This window comes from Canis lupus, chromosome 37, assembly GCF_011100685.1.
Source record: "Canis lupus familiaris isolate Mischka breed German Shepherd chromosome 37, alternate assembly UU_Cfam_GSD_1.0, whole genome shotgun sequence".
Taxonomy (NCBI): domain Eukaryota; kingdom Metazoa; phylum Chordata; class Mammalia; order Carnivora; family Canidae; genus Canis; species Canis lupus.
The window spans coordinates 7,867,358-7,890,974 of NC_049258.1; positions in this window are offsets into that span (position 1 = coordinate 7,867,358).

The window sequence follows — 23,617 nt, forward strand, 5'->3', positions numbered from 1 at the left end:
ATGTTTTACAAGGACTGCCTCAGGATTAAAAATAAGTTAGATGGTGAAACGACTCTGTATCATATGTATGATACCATAAGGATGGATACATGTCATTATACATATGTCCAAACTCAGAATGTACAACAATAAGAGTGAACCCTAACATAAAGTGTGGGCTTGGGTGGTTATGGTGTATTAATGTAGGGTCAGCACTTGTGACAGTATCACCTCTGGTCAGAGATGTACATAATAGGAGAGGTTGTGCACCTATGAGGGCAAGAGGTATATGGAAAATCTCTGTACTTTCCTCTTAATGTTTCTGCGAACCTAAAACGGCTCTAAAAAAACCCCCCAATATCTTCGAAAATTGCAAAAAAATATGAAATGATTGCTAACATCTTAAAATCAGTTACTTGGCATTAGAAGTTGAATTGCGGGGTTGCCTGGGTGGCTCGGTGGTTGAGCTGCTGCCTTCGGCTCAGGCTGTGGTCCCAGAGTCCCAGGATGGAGTCCCACATCGGGCTCCCTGCATGGAGCCTGCTTCTCCCTCTGCCTGTGTCTCTCATGAATAAATAAATCAAATCTTAAAAAAAAAAAAAAAAAAAAAAAAGTAGTTGAATTGTGTCTTCCCAAAATGCAGAGGTTGAGGTCCTGATCCTCGTACCTAAGAATGTGATGTTATTATGGAAATAAGTGCAGATATTGTTGCAAATATAAGTAGTTAAGTTGAGATCATCCTGGAATAGAGTGGACCCCTAATCCAGTAGGACTGGGGTCATTAAAACAGAAATTTGGGCACAGGCCTGCAGACATGGAGAATACCACATGAAGATGAAGGCAGAGATTGGGTCAATACTTTCTACAAGTCATGAGATGCCACATTTGCCAGGAAAGTGCTAGAAGCTAGGAGAGAGGCATCGTTCAGATTCTTTCTTGTGGTCCTAGGAAGGAACCATTACTGTTGACACCTTGATCTCAAACTTGCAGCATCTAGAACTTTGAGATGGTAAATAGTTCTGGTTTAAGTCACTTAGCCATGCAGCCCTGGGAAACTCACACAACTTGCACATAAAAACTCTGGGTTTTCAGCATCTCTGAAAAATAGCCATGTGTGACAACAGTCAGCTGATCAGCTGGAACAGAGGAGCAGCTGTACCCTTTCCATGAGAAGTTCTGCAGTTCACCAAAGCCCCCGTGTGTCCATTTTAATAATTTAAGTCGCCAGCTTGATGCCTGATATCCTATCAAAGGCAAATGGGCCAGGACGTTTGGAAGAACCTAAATAAGCATATTGTGACAATACAATGTCTTGTGATCTTTGAGAGCAAAGTAGAAGGTATCTGAGTGTAAAGAAAAGAAGAAAACAAAAAAGGAAAAAGGCTACCCAGGAAGTTTTCTACTAACCTCAAAATCTAAGTAATTCTTATGAGGATAAAAGGAAAAGCATAAAATCAGAAAGAAACATGGAAGAGTTACATGCAACTGTTCTAATAATGCCATGCAGGATCCTCAGCCCTCCTAAACTGAGATTTTTTTCAGAACAAGAGGAAGACAGACAGGGTATCTTAACTGCCCAAGGGAGTTGTTCGTGCTGAGAGAAATCTCTGGAAAGAGCACCACAGATAAGATAGAAAGACAGGCCCCAAGAGAGATGTACATCTGGTGAGGGGGAATGCTTCCCCACTTACGCTTCACTTTGAACAAGTTCAAGCCATGACGTCAAGACAAATTATATCCCCAGACTCTTACAAATGTTCATCACAGAAGCACTGCTGATAACCCTTGAGTAACAGGAATGAGATGGATCCAAAGACGGTAATATTGGTGTGTTCAAAGGAAGAACTGTGGGAAATCTTTAGAAAATGTAGGCTATGTGCCTGATAGCAGTCCCTAAAAAATTAAATAATTATGACTCAAATGTGTTTTGGAATTTAAGTCAGGTAACAACAGAGGCACCAGGGGGTCAGCCCCCTCCTACGACCCTGTGCTTCTCTCGCTTTTGCAAACCACACTGGGCTCTTGTTTGTTGCTGACTATACCGAGCATGCTTCTGTTGGATAAGCCTTGGCACCGCCTGCTTGTTCATTCTGGAACACTCCTCCTAGAGGTGTCTGCAAGCCTTGTCCCCTGTTCTTTCAGGGTCTTCCCTGGTGACCGTGTGTGATGTTGCAGCTCCCCACTCACCCTCTCTGTGTCCTACCCTGGCTTTATTTGTCTTCATAGTGCTTATCACTATTTTTTTTTATTTCATTAATACTACATCGTGCCAGTCACTGTTATAGAGGCTTTTAAAATATTGACTCATCTAATCATTTAATAACACTAAGAAGGAAATACTAGCATTATCCCCATTTTACCCTTGCCCTTGGAATAAAATGTGGCACCTCGTAGATGCTGAATAAATCATTTTGTTAGAGGACTACGATGTAAACGGAAGAGGTTGGAAATGCAAGAGTAGTTCTTGTAGGATAAGACCCTCCTCATGTTGAGGATAGAGATTAAAGGCTATTAATCTTTGAATCCGCGGCCTCCCACAGAATGCCTGGCATGTGGAGGGAGGGAACGGAGGGAAGAGAAGAGCTGGAAGGGAAGCTGGAAATGTGAGGTAGTTGGCAGAACATGAGATGGACCGGCCCAGCATTTCCAAATCCTGAGGGAAAGGTTCAGCAGGAATAGGAGAGCTGTTCATTGTCAAAGGAAGACAAAGATGCTGTTATTAAATTTTGCAGTCAACGACTTCGTTTCTGAGCCACACATAAAATCCTCTCGTCAAAATAGGAAAGAAAGGAATTGTATTGTGTCCAGTATTGCTCATGTTAGGGCCATTTGGGTAAGTGTTTTAAAGGCCCACCAAAGAGCTTTAAGAACCTTCTAGCTCAGAACTGTCTTTCAAGGCAGAGTCCTGATAGTCAAAGCGGAATCAAGTAGAAGAACCAACATCCGCAACAGAGGACAAGAGTCTCAGCCCTGGTATCTAGTCCCACGTGACTGGTGTCAAAAGGTAAACTGCTTTCAGAAGAGGGTGGGGTCCCAGTAGGCTGGCAAATACGTTTCCAGAGAGCTTTGTTTTTCATTAGCATAAACGCACGTCTTCATGAGTAAATCAACTTCAGTCAATCAACAAAAGACGGGATTACTAGAATAAATGAGTGTAGGGAAAATATTAATAACCAAATAGCATTAGATGCCACCATAATCCTACCTAATGCTGTTAGAGTTTGAAAGAAAAACATTCAGATTCCTAATCTATTGGGGAATATTAACATAATGTGGCTTTGAAAATTTTAAAAAGACCTCATAATTAATTTAATCACCATTTTGCATAGCATTCCCACTTGTAATCTGCATTTTTGCTTTAAAACTCTTCCTATATAGCTGTCATTGTGATCTAATGAAATGCCTCTTACTTAGGAAGAGAGGAGATTTTCAAACGTTGAGGCTCCACAGAAATGAAGAATGAAACATGTGTCTATCACCGCAATTTCCCCACGCTAGACTAATTGCAGAGGCCTGTGGGTATGGAGTGCTGCTGCTGAGTAGTCAGCCTTTACTGCCAGTGCTTTCAGGGTAATTTGCATAGCATGGCTCATAGTGTTTTATGATTTTTCTTTTAAAAATAATCCTACTTGTTAGTCAGTAAATCTGTTTAACTCTTTCGGTGCTGCCTAGCGTCTGGGGCACATCTGCAGGGTGAGACAACAGATCTCTCACTTGGTGAGCGCCGAGGGAGTTGGGGAAGGGCGGCCCAGCTGGCGCAGTTCAGGCCTTCCATCCTCTGGGAAGATGGTTGTTGTTGGTAGGTCTGCCTAGGAAGAGGGCCCTGAGGTAGGGGCGAGTGCTTGGGAGCCTTCCTGGGGAGCGCTCATGAGATTGACACCTCTGGGAGAGGCGGTGGAGGGTTGGACGACTGTGTGGCTTTTGTGGAAACCTAGACCCACTCTCAGGGGGGCATTTTGAAGATGTCATGGTGGCTCAGAGTTGACCCAAGTAGTGGCAGGAGGGCTGGGCTTTTCTACCTCCAAACTGACCAGCTACTGAGTGTGGGAAGTGCCAGCAAGGAGCGGGCATGCAGACAGCCGAGGACTGTCTACTGAGGACACTCCCAACAGCTGGGGAAACGAGTCCTTCCTTCCTGAAGGGAAACTGCCTCAGGCGGCATGTCACAGGGTTGGCCAAACTCCCTCATGTCACAGGGTTGGCCATAATCACCATCTTTATCCCAATGACAGAGGCTCAATTGTGCCCCACCTGAGCACCAGGGTATCTCCTGCTGACTTTTATGAGCAAATCTTTCTGTGGAATGTTATTCAAGAATCTGTTCCCCGTTGCCTAATAACTCGGTAGATCACGAATCACTGAAATAAACCACGTATGTAGTTGCAAATAACTGTTTATATAACTTAAAGAGGCCTTTGGAAATTTTAGTCGTTTGACTTAGCCTCCAGAGAGATCAGATGATTCTATCCCTGCAAGTGTGTATAGAAATGCATTGATTTTTCTACTTCAACCAAACTTAGGCCCTGAAGGTGACTGTTCGCGTGGTGTTTTGGATTGGAGATGACGTTTTTCAAGGGACTTATTCATTCATGGTCAGATTTTCCTTTTTGTAATGTTTTCCTTCCTTGGGCTCCACTAAAAAGAAGTTGGTATAGTGTGAGACCTATTTTGCTCTCTAATTTTAGAGTTCGAACTTTCTACGTCAGTAAAATTACTGCCTTAGGAAATTTCTGAAGAAAATAGGGAAGAGTCATGGTGACACCTCAGTCAGAGAGGCGCTGCGTCCCCACGTGCTGTGGTGCACGAAGGGAGTCTGCTGGCCGCGTGCAGCCTTCGCACTGGAGTCAAGGGGAAACACCTCAAGATACCACAGTCGAAGGCGTAGAACGTGGCTCAGATTTAAACACAAACAAAGGGTAATCTGGCCTGGCACAGTCTGGCCACTGCGGCAGTGTATCTGAAGGTTATGTTTTATGTTTATTAGCTCCATCCAGATGGCGTTTTATGTCCTTAATAACTTTGTCCCTGACTAAGCCATGAACCTACCATTTGACAAACACAGTAGGAAATGTCTATCAGCAGAAAAGTCATTTTATAATCAGAAACATCACTTGGACCATTTGGAATACATTTTGAAAGAGTCTGATTTCTTTTATACGTCGCCTCCAGTTATTTGTTGACAAACACCTACAGCTTTTCCAACCCGAACTTAAACTCACCGAATGCCTGGAACGTCTTTAAAAGAGCTACATATTTATGCTAATATTCGAGATGAGTAATGGCTTACGTTTTAAGAGATCGGACCGCTTTGATGCACATTTATTCATCTTTATGTGTCCATGAAAATTAGTGTATGGTACATATTAATATTCCAGTGCTAGAGTCGGAGACTGAAAAGCAGCTTGTCGAGGTCACTCGGTGCATTTCCTGTAGTCTGGGTTTCTCCTGCCCTGCACTCAGAACTCTATGTCTGGATCAGCCTACACATTACATTTACACTTCTCTTTGGGAAAGTTGTATGCATCTTTTTTGTGATTGTTCTTCATGTCACTGACTAAATTCAGCTTCCAAGTTTCAACCTCCTTGTGGGTAGCTACTATGTACCACTTATCTGTGCCTCTTTCAGAGCAGCACCAGTTTTAGACATTCAATACACATTTGTGGATTTTATTGAAATGATTCACTGCTTTTCTCCTTTAACTCTGGTCTTTAACTCCTTAGTAAAAAGCAGAGGGATGATTTTGAGTGTCAAAAAAATTTTTTCGGCATTACTCTTCTGCAGCTCTCTCAGTGGAAACAAAAACTCTTATCTGGAATTTCCTTAGAAGTGAATTTAGCTTAGAAAAGTAGGAAAATTGTGTTTCTAATGTTGATTATTAATTTAAAAATGTGTAGTAATCAATGCCATTGAGGGTTTTTAAACTTTATTTAAATTCAGTTAATTAACATATAATGTATTATTGGTTTCACAGATAGAGTTCAGTGATTCATGAGTCTTGTATAGTACCCAGTGCTCATTACATCACATGCCCTCCTTAATGTCCTCTCACATTTACCCCATTCCCCCCAGCCCAGCAATCATTGAGGTTTTTTTTTTTTTTTGAGTTTTTAATGTTAAATTCCTTCCTTCCTTTCCTTCCTTTCCTTCCTTCCTGTTTTGATTCAATAAACACTTACTGAAGTGTCTATTATGGACCAAGAACCATGCTAGATCCTATGCAGTCACACAGTCACGTCAGAAAATTGTGTTAAAATTTTTCTGAAAGCATTTTCTAAAAACCACTTATTACATATTATCCACATCTGTGGTATGCCAGGCACTAGGATACCCATTTTCCATTATGCGTGCCTCATCCCTTTTACTTAACCTTGGGAAGTGTCTGTTCTATATTCTCATAGCCACCCCCCCACACACACACAAAAAAATCTAAAACCTAATGAAGTGCTCTCATTACAATTCATGAGAGCAAATTATATTAACATACTTTTTAAATTGTACTAAAATAATAAAACACTATGTTTAAGATTACTCCATAGTTGTCTGTATCTTAGAAAACTTAGATCCTAAGGCACACGCTCAAAAATTATTTTAAGGGGCAAATTATCCTCCTGAGAACAGAGTAAAGAACTTTTCACACATTTAATTAGCCCACACTAGCCAGGATGCTTTTTAAAGGACTGAGGTTCAACTCTAGGGAATAATGGCTACAAGAGAGGTTCGAAACACAGCAGTGAGTAGGGAGGAAGTTTAAAATCTCCCTCATTAGAGATGGCTGGGGAAGGAATAGAAATGTGACTTCCTTGCAATGTGTACGTCATCTTGACTGCCAAGATTAGTTCCTTCCCGTTACGCTCCTTTGTAGCCTCGTCTATGATTTACCATTGAATGATGGTTAAAAACTTGAGCATAGCTGCTATTTAACAAAATTTAAGAAACTAAACAGGGCAGCCCGGGTGGCTCAGTGGTTTAGCGCCGCCTTCAGCCCAGAGCATGATCCTGGAAACCCAGGATCGAGTCCCAGGTCAAGCTTCTTGCATGGAGCCTGCTTCTCTCTCTCTGCCTTTCCCTCTGCCTTTCTATGTGTTTCTTGAATAAATATATAAATCTTAAAAAAAAAAGAAAAAAGAAACTAAACAAGTTGAAAGTCTTTGGTGGAAAGCGACTATGCCCCTGAACCCCTTTCCAACATGCAGGTTTTTCCCCATGCCATCAGTTGTCTGACATCAACTGGGTGTCCTGCAGTCCACTCAATTCTGATCTTCTCTACCTGGAGAGAGCCTCAGATTCCAGAGGTCAAGGGCTCAATCCCACAAGACTTCTCTCTACTTCAGGTGCCGATCGCAACTCTAGGCTGTCACCTGTGCTTCTGACCGACCAGGCATAGATTGGAGGTTTGGAGGTTTTAACAGTCCCTCCCGGATTTCAATTAATTTGCTAAAGCAGCTCACAGAACTCAGAGAAACATTTTACTTACTAGATTCTTACTTTTTGTAAAAAGATATCTCAGAGCAGCCAGATGGAAGAGATTTATAGGGCAAGGTATGGTGAAAGGGTGAGGAGCTTCCATGTTCTGAGTGGGCCACTCTCCCCCATCTCCACATGGTCACCAACTTGGCAACTCTCCCAACCTTGTCCCTTTGGGTTTTTATGGAGACATCATTACACAGGCCTGATTGATTAAATTGGTCATTGATGACTGATTCATCCTCCATTCCTTGTCTCTTCAGAGATGTGAGATTGAAAATGCCAATCATCTAATCTCATGCCTGCCTCCATCCTTAGGGACAGTGCAAAAGTCACCTCATTAACATAATAAAAGGCGCCTTTATTCCTTTATTGCTCACCTGACTGAGGAAATCCAAAGGTCTTGGGAACTCTACTCTGGAAATGGGGACAAAGACCAAATATATATTTCTTCTTGCAAATCACAATATCACGGTGATACAAAATAAATACCAACTGTTTTTCTTTCAGTGAACAATATAGTTTTCTCACCAAGATGGCGGAACCAAAAGAACACTTTGATCTGTTTATTAAAAACCAGAAGCTAACATGGTAGAGGACAAATTTGATTTCACATACAGCTCTGGCCTTGGACAAATTATTCAACCTCTGCACCTTAGCCTCCACACATGTGTCATGGAGATGATGGTATCTGTATGTCTTATGGTGTGGAGAATATTAAAGGATTCAAGATCAAGATCTGTTAGTTACCAGCTCGGTGTATAGCACAGAGTGAGAATACGACCACTGTTTGTACTTGCCTCTTCCTTGGGAAGGGTAGGTTTAGATTTACCGCATCAGGCTAACTCAAGAGTCACATTTGGAGAACGATGTACAGAAAACAACATGGACTAGAAGGGACCCACATATGAATTGCTGAACTGCATTTATAAAGAAACAAGATGATTTATAATAAGAAACTTCAAAGAGAATTGTAATAGTCCCAAGCTTTCAAGAACCACAGAGGGTTCATGGGCCTATTAAAAATCCATGCCCTTGTATCATTGCCGGTTTTCAAGCAAACAATTTTGCAATTTTGTTGTGCTTAGGTGGCATATTCAAAACAAAACAAAAAAAAATGATGGAATGTGGACAGAGCGAGCCCAAACTAGCGATAGGAAATACTTGTTAGCATGGATGCTAGAAACTCTGAGGAGAGGAAAAAAAATGGTGGGCAGGTAAAGGCCCTCCACGTGATCTGGAGTTGCTCTTGCCGGAGGAAACTAGAAAGATTTGACCTCTCAAAGCTGCCCCCTGCCTCCTGTCCATACCATGAACAACCACGAAATGGTAACTTATCTACTATTCGACTTCTTCCAAGAAGGTGTTAAAACTGCAAACTGCATTGGATTCAGCTTAGACTCTTGCTTCTTTGTTTTCTGAATGACAGTTTGGGAGACAGATGCAGTTCTTACAAAGAGGGCTGTCTTTATAAACAAAAACAAAAATAGAAGGATACATTCTTTTGCCCCAAAGAAACTGCTCTGAGGCCTGACTCAAGAAAGAAAGAAATGGATGAAAGAATGTGTTAGCATAGTAACAGATTTGAACTCTAAATAGCTAATTTGGTCCAATACGCATTACATAGCATAATTATAAAGAAAGTGGTAGCATAAAAAAAAAAACATAAATTGTTTTGAAGGCATTTGAGGCAGTGGGACAGAAAGATTTCTTGTTCCCATCCAAATAGATTAAAATAGGAAAGCGATGGTGATAGTTCGTCTGTGTTCTGCAAAGCACATGCCATGTCCGTGGTTCTTCAAGATACAGTTCTGATGAACTTTGAAAATACTCTTGTGTAGTAGGAGGTGGAGAAGCCCTTTGCTTCTTACCTCTAAGTGCTTCTGTTGGCAGAGCTAAGAAAGAAAGGTTTAAATTTTAACCTTTTTCAAAAAGTGAGGTATAGTTAACATATAACACTATTAGTTTCAGGTGTACAGCGTAATTTGCTATTTGAATATATTATGAAATGATCACCACATAAGTGTCATCATTTATCACCTTACATAGTTTAAAAAATTTCCTTTTATTGTAATGATGACTTTTAAGATCTGTTCTCTTAGCAACTTTCAAACATGCAATACAGTCTTATTAACAATAGTCACCATGCTGGCTGGTATAACCTCCAAATTTTAATCTCTTGATGAAATAAAGTCCATCCATTCTACATTGTGGTTTTAAATATGGAATGATCTCCCGTGTCATTGCCTTGTTACTAAGAAATGCTGTGTTAGTCAGTTTCTTTACGTTTTATTATAATATAGCTACTAGGACACCTATTTTTTCCCAGCAACCAATTCTTGTTAGGTTTCTTCTCTCCAACTACCCCTGGATCCCAACAATTTTGGTTCACAGATAAAATGAAGACCAATGTGGTTTTTTCCTATACAGTTTCAGTACATTATATATTTTTAAAAATAATTGATCATACCTTTGTAATTGTATACTTTTCCTAATTGTTAAAGGAAGATATATAATTATTCTCAGCATGTCCAGTGAACTAGAGCTTGTTTGGGATTTATTTTAAATACAAAGATCATAAAGAAAAAAAGAGCATTTCCAAGTGAACTAAAGTTAGTGTATATGGTACCCGGCTAAATATATGTTTTTTTTTAAATAATAGAGAAAACAGATATTGAAACTGCAATCATCTTCCACAATAAATACTGTTTCTCTTGAAGGCTGCCATCCAATAAAGTTATAACAGTGCCTGAAGACGTTCTATTTGTCATCACACAAATATACTGGAAAAAAATCTTATAGTTTCTTGAAAATATTGCCTTGGTTCATACTAAAATACAAAGTATAATTCTGCACGGGATATTCCATAACTGCTAGTGAAAAGAGCCCCCCGCATGTAGACGCATACATTTTGAAGCTTTCAAGTTAAATATTTAAATTGGAAAGTCATTGTTATTAACTTATCAAGTTTTCTGACACTGCTTAAGTGCCTTTAATTTTAAGGAAGAATCTGTGAACATGAATCCAATTGGTTTAAGCAGTAGATGTAGTGTTTTTATCTTATAATTATATAGATACATTACCAACTGTTATAACGACATTATGAAATGTATACATGGCATAACATAAAACATGTTTAATGCATATGGCATGATATAGAGTATAGAATAAAATATATAACAATGTAACTGAAAATATTTGATAGCTCATATGATTAATTATAAATTGCTATCTAAATAATATTATATAATACATTACACTTGGAATATTTACAAAGTATATTGATGACACTAGCCCATGACAACAGCACACCATAGTAGTAATTACATGTAAAGTTATCGTGTGTTGTTTAATTCTCAAGTGGAAAATACCATTTAAAAAGCATCTTTTGTTATGGGGAAAAAGGAATGTACATCAACTGATTTCGGGAGTCCTTAACATCCTGGAGTGTCAGGAGCTCTTGGCTTTGTGCTAAACATCTATGATATCCAAAAGGCAAATAACTAAATGATGGTAACTTTTTGGTGTTTTATGCAAAGAACAAATGGCCTAAAATCACTAAACCTCCCAGGATCACTTCTCAACTACCTTTTGCTATGGATTAGAATGTATGAGATCTAAAGCCAGGTTTTCTTTCTGTTAATAATTCTCTTCACGTTCGGAAATGAAAGAGGGAAGTGCCAACAGTACTGGTGTTCTAGGTCTCCACCATCAAATGCTAAAACGTTTTTCTTCTATTTTGATGCTGCTATTTCTTGGGATTGTGAAGTACGTTTGTGTCTGACCCATACCAGGATATGCCACACCACCTGCTCAGAGAGAACCTGAAATGAATTAGCTAAACAACTTCACTTAGTCCAGACCCGTTTGCTCTGAGAATACCTGACAGGAGTTGAAAACCGTACACCTTAATTAGTTGCTCCAGCAGAGTAGACCCAAAAGACTGTTTGTGAGATGAAGTAACCAGAAAGTTCATCTGCATCTCAGCCCTGCAGAGCTTGCGATGTGGCTTGTCACAGAGTTTCTTTTAGCTTATGTGATTGCTCGCTCCGCATGCTGCCATTTACAGTACACGGTATACAGTAAATCTATTTTTTGTCAAGATGGGCTGGGTTTTCACAGCTCTGCACATGACATCCAGTCACTCTTCTTGGCTCTTAATGCTTAACATGGTGTAGTCTTGATTTTTGGCTGATTGCCTCCAATATGTTCAATTTTGGATGATTTTTAGTGTAGGTTTATGAAATGATGCCCTAGAAATGTGAAAAATGTATAGGTTTCCTTAAAGGGCTTGCAGGAATCAGTCTGCTTCCCCAGGCATCATTTTGAAACTATAATATTTTCTCAAGCATCTGTGACGTGCCCTCAATGGGCATTGGAGAACATTCAGAAGGCAGATAAAAGAGGATTGAGAGAACACCAGTGGCTGTTTCTGGGAAGTAGGATTAGGAATTGTGGTGGATAAACACTCTTCAATATGCAGTTCATCTATTTACATTTTTTTAACCTGGCACGTGTCTCATTTTTACAATGAAAAAGTTTAACAGAAAGTAATATTTCCAATGCTATTGTCCTTGTTAAAATTACCTTCTGTCTGTCACTCACATGTTCATAGCACTGTTCAGTTCTAGAAATATGACTTCCAGTGTTCACATTGTGTCTCTTTCTGAGCTTTTACTTGCCAATTTCATTTCTAAACCTTGTTGCTGTTTTCACACGGACATTATGTTTTTAATTTCCATCTTCCATGCCCATGACCTCCTTCAACTACGGGACTGTTTCTTTTTGATATGTCAAAGTTTGCTATCTGTATATTATTAATGCAATTTTGGGTTAACTGAATTGACCAGGATCATCTCAACCGAATGCTTTATAGATCTTACTGGACAGAGGGTTGCTTCAGTTGGCTATGAATCAGCATTATCCATTGCAACCATGTCACTAAAATAAAGTAATAAAGTCACCAAAATAAACTACAATAGACATATGTTGAAGATGAAATAGGAGTGTGAACTCCAACTGATTTATATAACAAGTTTGGTGATTTTATTCTAGTTGTTCTTAATATTTGAAACCATCACATATAAAAATTATCTGAAAGAAACCAGAAAATAGTTCAATATTTCATACCGGATCTCCTTTCTCCTTCACCTTTCTCTTTTTGTTTCCTTTGTATCTGAGTTTGTGAGGAAATTGTGCATAAAAATTTAGTTCCTCCTTTCTTTCTCTTGAAGCAGATGACCCTTAACACTTGATAATAGTGTAGATCCAACTAATAGGAGCCTGCTGATACATTGCAGAAGTTATATGTTATGTACTCTGCATTGACTTGCTTTAATGGACCTAATTAAAATAAATCCCCTAATTAAAAAATAGATGACAAATCATATTGCAATTTTAGGGGGCTTTTATGCCTCCCCAGTTGATAGGAGAAAGTGAAACATAGAGTGAGGATGGAAATGGAAGGATCCAACCTTACCGTTAACTTCCCTGGGGCAATCTACTAATCTCTCCTCTGAGTGACTAAGGGGTTGGACTAGATAATCTTAATGTTCTTTCTAATTGTCAAGTCCATAAGAGAATTATCTAGGGGCTCTTTGGCTTTCATGACACAGTACCTGACACTGGGCTTGAGGGGCGTTATGCTTGCCGCCAATTAGCGGAGTTCTCTGAGCGTAAGAAAGATTTAGAACAACACATGTTACAGAAATCCTTCTCGGATTCTCTGGATAATTAATCTAGACTTCTAATTTGTAGAACTAGTCTTGTAATCATAGCAATAAACATTTTATCTGTGTTTATCAAATATGGGCCAGGCATCAGGGTAAGTGTTCTACATATATTTTTACCTAAGAGGTGGACATTGTGTTTAAATCTATATTATAGCTGAGCGAACAGAAGCTTCACATTTACTCATTCAACAGATCTCTACTGAATAACTATTCTGTTATAGGATCTGTGCTGGCCACTGAAGTCATGGCAATGAATCAAACAGGCTGAGATAGATCATAGATCTGCACTGCTCAGTCCCTCCTGGGCCAAGTCATGATGCAGATAATCAGTGCCCGGGCAGCCAGTCAGTCTTGGGCCATTTGCAGTGCATCTCTGCACGCGTGAAGGCTAGTGGATGCTAGTGGACTTGTGAATAATGTAACACAGAATGAAGTTATACACGAAATATGAAAGCTAGATGCAAACATATGGGGGTGATTTCAGGGTGATGTGGCAGGGAATACAGAACTGCTAATGAGGATCTTTGTACAATGGGGCAGCACCTTCATCTCGTTTAGCTTAGTTATCACAAGCACTAGGATGTGTCTCATGATGGAGCAAGAGATTGCTGAGGTTCACACTCCTCCAACTTGAGGTTCTCTCCTGTCCTTGTTCCTTGTAAGCTCCCTGCAGTAAAGTGTAATCTACATGAAATCTACAAGACTCAGCCTGCATTCTTCTCAATTCTCAAATCCAGTCTTTTGTGGAACTAACCTAGTCCTCTATCTCAGAGAGTTTACAGCCTTTGGGGGGAGATAGATTGCTAGAAAAAAGACAACAAAATCAAAATCCTAGATATAAGCTAAAACTACAGTCATAGAAAGCAGGAGAGGGTTGATGGCAAATGGGCGCAAAAAAAAAAAAAAACCCAAAAAAACAAAAACCGAGGGTGATGGAAATGTTCTATATCCTGATTGTGGTGGTGGTCATGAGAAACCAAACACATTATTTGTCCAAGGTGTAAAAAGGTACACTTAATTTGTCAAATCACTATGTTGTATATCCGAAACTAATATAACATTGTATGGCAACCATACTTCAATAGTAAAAAATTTCTTGAATAAAAAAATGAAATAAATACAATTAAAATTGTTGGATTTTATTGTACATAAATTATATTGTAATGAAGCTGTAAAAAGTTGTGACAAACTTTGTGATTTTAAGACTATTTTAAATCAAAAAATATTTAAGATTTTTAATTTGTTAAAATTTATATATACTGTATGGCTATATATACATACAGACATATATATAATCTTAAACAACTATATATAACAGACGAAAATATGTGTATGTACATATAATGCATGTACATATTTTAAGACATTTCTAATTTCTTAAATTATATATAATTGTATGTATATATGTACATACATATGTATGTATGTGTACATATGTATATCACATTTTGAAAAAGTGAAATATAAAACTAGAATTTCAGAGGTCTTAAAAAATCCTCCCTCATATTTAATGTGAGCAATAAACCTGAAATGGATTATTCTTGAGAATAATCAAAAGTTACTAACATTTTTCTGCAGAGTACTAACATCATTTAAAACAGGCTTACTAGATTGATTCTAAAAATGACAAGGGTCAGCTGTCATAGAATATCACTTATAAAATATTTCCCCATAGTTAAGAAAAAAAACACATAGATAAATAAGGCCATAATTATAAATTGTGATAAATGCTTTGAAAGGGAAAGGCCAGAGTGCTATGAAAGAGTCAGGCAAAGGTATCAGATAATTTATTTTTTTAAAAATGAGAAGTATTTTCAGTGTTAATGTCTATTTACTTAGTAAAAATAACTTCTGAAAAGGAAAAATAATCCCAAAGTTAAAAAGCCACAATTTAGAAATAATCAAATTAGTTCTCCTGCAGAAACTTCAGAAGGCTAGGATGTTCTTAACTTGCTTATAATTATATTCCCATAAATACACTGCTCGGAATTTTTTTTTTCTTGATCAGCTTCCTTTTTATTTCATCTCTTTAACTGCGTTATCTCCAGACCAACAACAAATGGATCACTAAGGCTAATACTGATCATCATGAGTGGTTTTCACTAGTGTTTCTCTTTTTATAAAAGCAATCACAGAAGATATTAAATTTATTTTAAAAGAGCTTCCATATTTAACATAATGTGCTAATAACTATCACACATTTGCCTGAAAAGATGGTAATGATATGGAGACTCTGGCTTCATTAGACAGTGACTATTACTAAGGAGGAGACAAGTGCCAATGTCTCATAAAAGGGTTACATACTGTGAAACAGAACAAGGTAATACTGTGTGATTTTTATATAGAAAAACATTATAGGGTAAAAACATTGACATGTTCAGTTAAAAATAATCCTTCAAAAGGCCAAAGTTAACAGTTAAAACCATTTTTTATCTAGAAATTGGCAAAAGATTTATCTAAAATGTTTATATTTTTGCCACTCCATAAATCAAAATTAGTTTTCCATTAAAAAAATTGGATCAGAGATGATAATCTTCTTGCCAATTTTTAGCTAAATGCAAATGGAAACATCTGAGATTTTCAACTGAAAACTGAAGTTTATAGATATATAGTAAAACTACTGCCTGCGAGCCTTACATTGTAAGATCTAAATAGCATATGAGGTTATGAATTAACAATTATCTCAGCTATGCAAAACCTAAAGCTAGCTTTGTTATTATTGTGTCCACTTTATTATTTTATTTTGACCCTTTTAATGTTGATGGAATAATAATGTAACTTCTACCTATATGTCAAGTCTCAATTCAGGGCCAGGTGCTTATGATGTGCCCTCACAGCACCATATATCTCTGCTGCATGGTATTTGAATTTTAACCTGCAGTTCTAGCTGTATCTGATTAATACCTGTCTTATTCACAAGTCTGTAAGCTGTGTAAGAGATCACGTGCAGCTTTTATTCGCCATTTCATCCCTAGGTTGTAATACCCAGTTCCCCACTAATACCCAGTACCTTGCTGATGCTTAAACTTTAATTAAGTGAATGAAATCTGACTGCTGCAGGGTTATTGCCATGATTTTTCAAAATATAGCCATTAATTTACTAAGGACTATCAATATTATGTTTTCTTTTCTGTATTTTCCAACTTTGATCCACCTTAAATGTCTCAAACCAGAGATTGCACCTTGTGTCTCAGGCTGGTGGTGGTGTTTCTCCCTTCTCTGATTTCCATCCTCGTGCTCCTCCCTGGAATGCTAGCCTGGGAAAGGACCGGCCCAGCATATGGGCTCTTCCTCCCCTGTCACATCGCACAGTGCTATTTCTACCCTGACTCTATTATCTGAACCCTTTCTCCTACCTCTAGTGAAAGTATCAAAATCTCTGGGGGAGGAAACGGTTTTTCTTCCCCAGAATAATTTTGAGATTTTGGAATCCTAACGAAATGCTGGGAAAGCAGGATATAAAAATGTTTTTGTTTCTTGAGAAACTCGGTACTCTGAAAATGATATTGCTTCTGATCACCCTGGGCAAGATTTACTATGTCCACGCAAGCTACACATGACTTTCAGAATATGATGGTCTCTGGATTTTAAAGAACTGGTCTCAGAATTCAACTGACCTCCTTTTAGTTGAAATGCTTAGGTCAATGGATGCAGTATGTATTTACATGATAGAATGTAGCCAGGCTGAGCATATATAAAATAGATCACCAGGTACTGGTGTCTTCATGGTCAAACTGTATTTTATGAGGTGGAAAGTCAATGAACACAGAAGAGATTACTGGCAGCAGTGTGACAACGGTGAGATTCTGCTCTCCTTACCCTGGCTGGGGACCGAGGCAGACTGCTAACATGGAAACCAGAATAGGGCTTTACATTGGGCCGTAAAAGACAAAGCCAGCAATAAGAAAGCATTCATTCTTGATGATCAATTTCATTTGCCCCATGTAGGCCTATTGTGGTAAAAGGGATGATTTTTACCAAAAGACAAACTTTGAACAAATGAGCTCATTTCCATCATGTTGACAAGTCTTAAGTCATGAGATATGCTAAAGTATGTATCCCAAAGCGCCATTATAGAATCATTAAGCTGATTTCCCCCATCAAAATATATACTTTTTTTCCATTTAAATTTTAAGGGAGAAGACAGGTGGTTGAAGACTAATACATTTTAAAAGAACTGATGGTATCTGGCCAGCTCCCCCTTGTCACACAACTCTTTGAATGATTAGGGGTACTGACTGCCAAATGTGTTTAAAAACTCATTTGAAATGAAGAAAAGACTCAGAAATAAACAAAAAGGGGAGGGGGAAAGAGGATATTTTAATTTCATATTTTTTTTCTTGCTTTATTTTTAAGATGAAAAGTAAAGGCGTTCTTTTATTAAAAAATGGTAAAAGTTGTATTGAGGTAGGCTGAAAACTCACATTTCAACTCCAAAGTCTGAAGGAATCCTTAGCTGACACTATTGATCCACAGATTTTAAGTCAGCAGGAGAATGAATGATAGGATGTTAACATTTATAGTATTAGAAAACTGCTTTCCAACAGATTAAGATGTCCACCTAGATGTCTGCAAAAGCAGTAGTTCTGTAATTAAAGTATGCAAATAAAGTATGATAGCACAGAAGTATCAAGAAAGCAATGCTTTTGTGTGTTTAGATGTATAAGTTGTATGCATCAGCTAGGCATCTGCATTAGAATACAGAATATAAACTGGCCAGTGTAAAGATACATTCACACACACACACATACACACACACACACACACACACACACACACACACACACACACACCTGTCGACCACCACAGGTGTGGTGCGTGTTAAAACTCATAGCTAAAAAGTCACCCATGCCTTTTCCAGAATCTTCACTGTCAATTCAATAGCTGTCTCTCCAGCCCAGAAGAAAAGGGAATATTTTTCAAGACAAGTTATAAAATATTTAAAAATGGACAGAATCCTGAGTTTTCAGCAAGATAGAACAAATGCTGATATTATGTAAAGGGTTTTTAGGATATGCTTGAGTATTTGCTGTTGCTGTAAGGGTAGGGAGACACACACCCATGGATTAGGGTCAAGAATATTATTAGTGTCCCAGTGCAGAGGACCAAAATCTGTCATGGTTCAGTTGAACTGTGGCACTCCTTACAAAATAAAGGACATGCTCTGCAATTACCAATCTGCCTGGGCATGTACATAAAGAGAGCTGACAAATGATAAAGGAAATTGGAAAGGTTGAGAGGATGAAGTCAATAATAGATTTATCTCCAGACATTTAGCACTTGAAGTGCATCTGTTATACAATATGTAGACATATTTTACAGCAAATTTGGAGATACTGTGAGCCCACTGGGAAGGGACAATATCTAATTTTATATTCTATATAATTCTGAGCATAACTTTGGTGCTTAATCACTAGGAGGAGGAGGTACCCCCTGTGCTTACAAAAGGAGAAATGCATGAAAAGGAGCAGAGCCCAGGGCTTTGTATGCAGTAGCAACGTGGAGGAACAGTGCAAGGAGAGCAAAGCCACATACAAATTTAGCAAACTATGTCTTACAAGCAACATGAGAAGATTGCATTCTGAAAGTTCTTTTGATCATTAAAAGTCAACATTTCTATTTTTTTCTCAAACTCAAGGGAAGTTATTGCAAGGTTTTACTCTAATAGTACAAAAGTTCAGTAAGAAATTGAAAACAAATTTTAACTAGATCTCATTGGAAAGCATTTAGGAAACAATTTCATGCCAGCTTGAGCATTATTTCCCCCCAAAGAATTCATCTTGTTCCTTCGAAGAATTTATTTTACTTCACGAATGCTGTAAATACAATTAACCGTAGATATTGTAAAGTATTAGCTTTTATATCGCTAGTATTTACAATAATATGGCCTCGTTTATCATACGCATGCCAAAGAAAAGTTATGCCTCTTTATTTATATAAATGTGATATGCATGTGTACTTGAAAATTTCCTATTTTACTATCCATGCTTTTTTCTCCACCTATCTGTTTTCTCTCCTCCACCACACTGTACGGAAAAACACACATGTCTTAAGGCTTAATTTTGCTTAATTTTGTGTAAATTTGTTTTTAGCTAAAAACGTGGAAAGACTAAAAGGGAAACAATACTTTAGAATATGTTTCCATCATAGCTTATTGCCCTAGGAAAAGGAAAATATATGCTTTAGCCCTATTGATACTTCTTCTATTGTACATCCTGCTAAACTAATCAGTCAGTTCAGCTAAAAAATTCTTATCCAAAGGTGTTGCTTATGGCCCTGTAACTGAACAGGCAGTTGGCTGACTTGTGCCCTACCATTTCTACACACACATGATTTTGTAGCCAGTGTGTGAATTTCTTTCTCAAGTCTCTGTTTTTTGTTGCCAATTAAAACAAATCATTTCACTTAGTTGTTGGAGAAAATAATTTGACCAGTCCAAAGAGGACCTGATACACAGTCCCTTCCTGTAGAAGGGTTTTACCCTATTACTGAGAAACCAATTGCTTTAGGTTTAGGTAAGCCCCAGTGCTGTGTTCTGTCTTGAGAGAATGCACAGCTATCCTTTTTTTTTTTTTTTTTTTTTTTTTTTAAGGCACTTCACATCAGAATACCCTGTCTTAGATGGTGAGTAAACCCAAGATGGAGTGTGGAAAGACATAGCTTGCTATTTATTTTTCACTTACCGTACTGCCCGTAGCTACATGTATTAAAACTTCCTGGTAAGAAAAATGCCAAACTTACCACAATCTGGTACATATATTATAAAAGATTTGCCCATCTTATTATTATTTATGTTTAGTGCATTCTTACAATTATATCGATTCATTCATTTTCTTCCCCACACCTCCTTGTTCTGAAAAATCAAATATGTGAACGTTCTCCATGGCATAAGCAACAAGGGAAAAGCTTAAAAATACTTTCAATATGTAAGATTTACACTCAGAAAAAAAACTTAAATTTTTGGATTTTAGTATTTAAAGTAGTTATCATGATCTGTGTCTTGATGAAAATAGTTTCCTTTAAAAAAGAAAGAAAGAAAGAAAAAGGAAGGAAAGAGGAACGAACGAAGGCCAGATCCTGGCATTATCTCAACAAAGCTGAAGCTGACATTGAGGAAATAATACAGAAAACAGGAAGAGTTGATAGCTTTTTGTTTGTTTGTTTGTTTGTTTGTTTTGAAGGCACAGTATAGCATCCTCTTTGGAACTTTATGCTGATAAACTCCAGCTACTTAACTGGACAGTTGTCTGAAAAAAAAGATGTATGACATCGTTTTAATGGAAGAGTTTTCTAGTGGATTCAAGGGCATTCTCCCTTGCTTTGAGAAGGGACTCAGGCAACAGTTTTACCAGAGTTTAATTGCATTTTATGTTAACTTTCAATAGTCACGTGGATCAAAGTAACTTTAGGACTCACAATGCAAACTCATTATACTCTGATTAGTTCCTTCCAATCAAGGAAAATCATAGTTCATAAAAATCCCCAGTAAACCACTCTTTGAAAATAGTGTGGAAAAGAATAATATACAGTCAAATATACTATTAGGAAATTGCAGTAACCAAAGGAATCCTCTTTTATGTCTTTTAACACATACAGGTAGATCTGTGATCTTGCTTTTAAAGAGATGTACATGATTTAAGAGAAGAGTGAACTAAGGAAGATATAATATTCAATTGTATACTGGATACTAGCTATATTTTGCAGCTGTATACTATTATTTTTAAATAAAACATGAGAGAAAAGAGCCAAATACTACTTTCTGAAAGAAAAAGAGGAACAGAATGCAAGTTCAATAAGCTGAGATTTTAGTGTGTTTGACATAAAATAAAAATGCACAACTGTGATTTGGAGAATGGTTAGGCAAAAGATTATTATGTGCTCCTGTATATTCAGAAAACTGTGTCCAGATCCGTTTTATGTTATGGATCCCCGAAGTCCTGTGTGTCTTCTCATGTGAGCATGAAGAATTCTGAACTAGACACTGTGGATGCATCCAGATAGAATGCATTTAGAATTATTTTATAAACAAAATTTAAGTCAGAAAAAGGAATGTGAATTTTGATTTTGGAATTTTGCAAATAGAAAAGAAAAAATGAGTCAAAATAGGCATTTCCAGCCTTTTTCATTGATCAGTTTATGGTTTCAAATAAAAATATTCTTTCAGATTTTCAAAATGGGAAAAATATGTATATAGGAGTCTATATATTTTCTGCATGTTTCCAATATTAGCAATTACAAAATTGTTTTAAACATTGCTTCTTCTAAGAATGGCTTCTCCTTTTTTTCATGAATAAATATGGACTTATAGGAATTTTCTCAGATGTTTATAAAATGCTATGGCAGATTATATTACAGCATTTTATTCTTCTGTATACAATATGAAGGTCACTTATGTTCTGTAATAAGCGAAAACTCTATTTTACTAATGTTTTCCGTATCATATTTCCAACCTGATCTCCAGCCTTATCCATGTAGTCTGGAAGTCATTGGGTGACCAAATTATTGTCTAGGGGGAAATGAGAACAATTCTAAGAAAAAACTGCAGTTGAGAAAAATGAAAATTAAGAGAATGATTTAATTTTAACATTGAAAGAAATCAGGTGTTTGATTTCCTTTCTCTTCCTTTAATGTATATTTGACTCTGTGAACCTCTCATAATTGTTTTTCCAAGGTAATTAGCAAGAAAGTTTATGCTTTTGCTGTTTTATATTTTAAAGTCTTCTGCTGTGCCTTTTTCTGTGTTCACGTTCTTTTCTCTTCTTCCATTCTGTGAATTTTCTTGACTCTATAGTTGCTGCCTTTGATCCGATCCTCTTCCCTCACTTAGGAGCTTTCTTTGATTCTTCAGACTCTGGATGAATCAAAGAGGACCTCCATGGATACCTGGTCCTCCCAAGCCCAGACATGCTGAGTGATATGACTGAGTTTCTCGGCAGATAATATTCTATTTTTTCCCATATTCCATTGTTTTGCTTGCAAAAAGAAAAAAATCAAAATAGCGAATTTTTTGAAAAGCGTAATAAAATTACACATGCTAAGAATTAAATTTCTTAAGGAAGGTTTGTTATTGATGGTGCAGTTAAGTTACTGCAATTTGGATCTTTCAAAGGTTCATTGGACAAGAATAAACTAGGAATCTGTATAATTGTTAGCATATCTTTTTTCAACTCCAGCAATCTTTTGGTTGGGGGTATAGGAAATCAGATAGCATCCTTTGGAATAATGAGGAGAGTACACGTTGCGAAATTCTTTGAGATTTTTTATTTTATTGCTTCAAAACTGGTCAGAAATCGAGAAATCTCCTTTTTATTTTTATTTTTATTTATTTTTTGTCATTCCTTTTCTAATCAGAAATGAAGGACGACAAAAACATAAAGGTAGATTCTGAGGGGGCATCGACCTTAGTAAATCATTCATATTCATGTGCATAAATACCACTTTTGTGCATAAAATGGTATCGAACCATGTACATCACACAATGTAGAATTTTCACAGCAAAAAAGGAGGCTTGTGTGATTTGGAAAGCTACTGTAGAAAAAAAATGTGGCCTCTGGTGTCTAAGGCAGTTGCCACCAGAGGGCGATTACTATAGCAAATTTCATTGTACACAATTGCTTTTTTTTTTTTCTTTTCTTTTCTTTTTTTTTTTTTTTTTTTTGGTCCTGGTTGTCCAGTTAACAGAAAGTGTAACAATCTCACAGTGGAACATTAAACTTTATACAGGATAACTTCGACTGAAAATTCATTTTCAACTTCAAAAAGAAGTAAATATTATTGGTGTTAGTAAGGAAGGAAAGGCAAAGGGAAATGAAATTTCTTGGTAGATTTGCTAGGAGATTTTTAGATGACAAATTGAAAGAAAAAAATAGTGCCTTGGAAGATTGGAACCCCCAAATACTTCCCCCAAAGAGATATTTATTTACTCTGTTTTACTCATTTGTTTTCCTTAGGAGTGACAGAGCAAGTTGATGCCTATTGCCAGTGGTTTTAGAAGTCATTAATTTTTAAAGGATTTTTTTTCTTCTCCTTGCCAAGAGGCATTTTAGTGAGATATTTTAGATTTGGTCCTAAATATCCTTTATAGTTTTGTATACATTTTATCTTGGTCTGAACATCAGACTACATAAGTGGTAGAGGGACGCCTTTAATAGCATAAAATGTCACATAATGCAAGCTTTAATACCTGGAATACAGTAAACCAGTAGCTTTGAGTTATATTACCCATCGTAAACTTCTTTAACCTGTGGCTCATTTTCAAAATAATAAACGTAACTATTCCATAAAAATATCTCAACACAGAAGAGCCAGAAAAGTGAAGGACATGAACAGATGGTACATCAATCTTCTGCATTTATACAATTTGTTTTTTAATGCAAATAGTGTGGGTTGCATGCTCCTGCCTTGGATATTTGTTCCAAAGATGAGCACATTTTCTTATCTT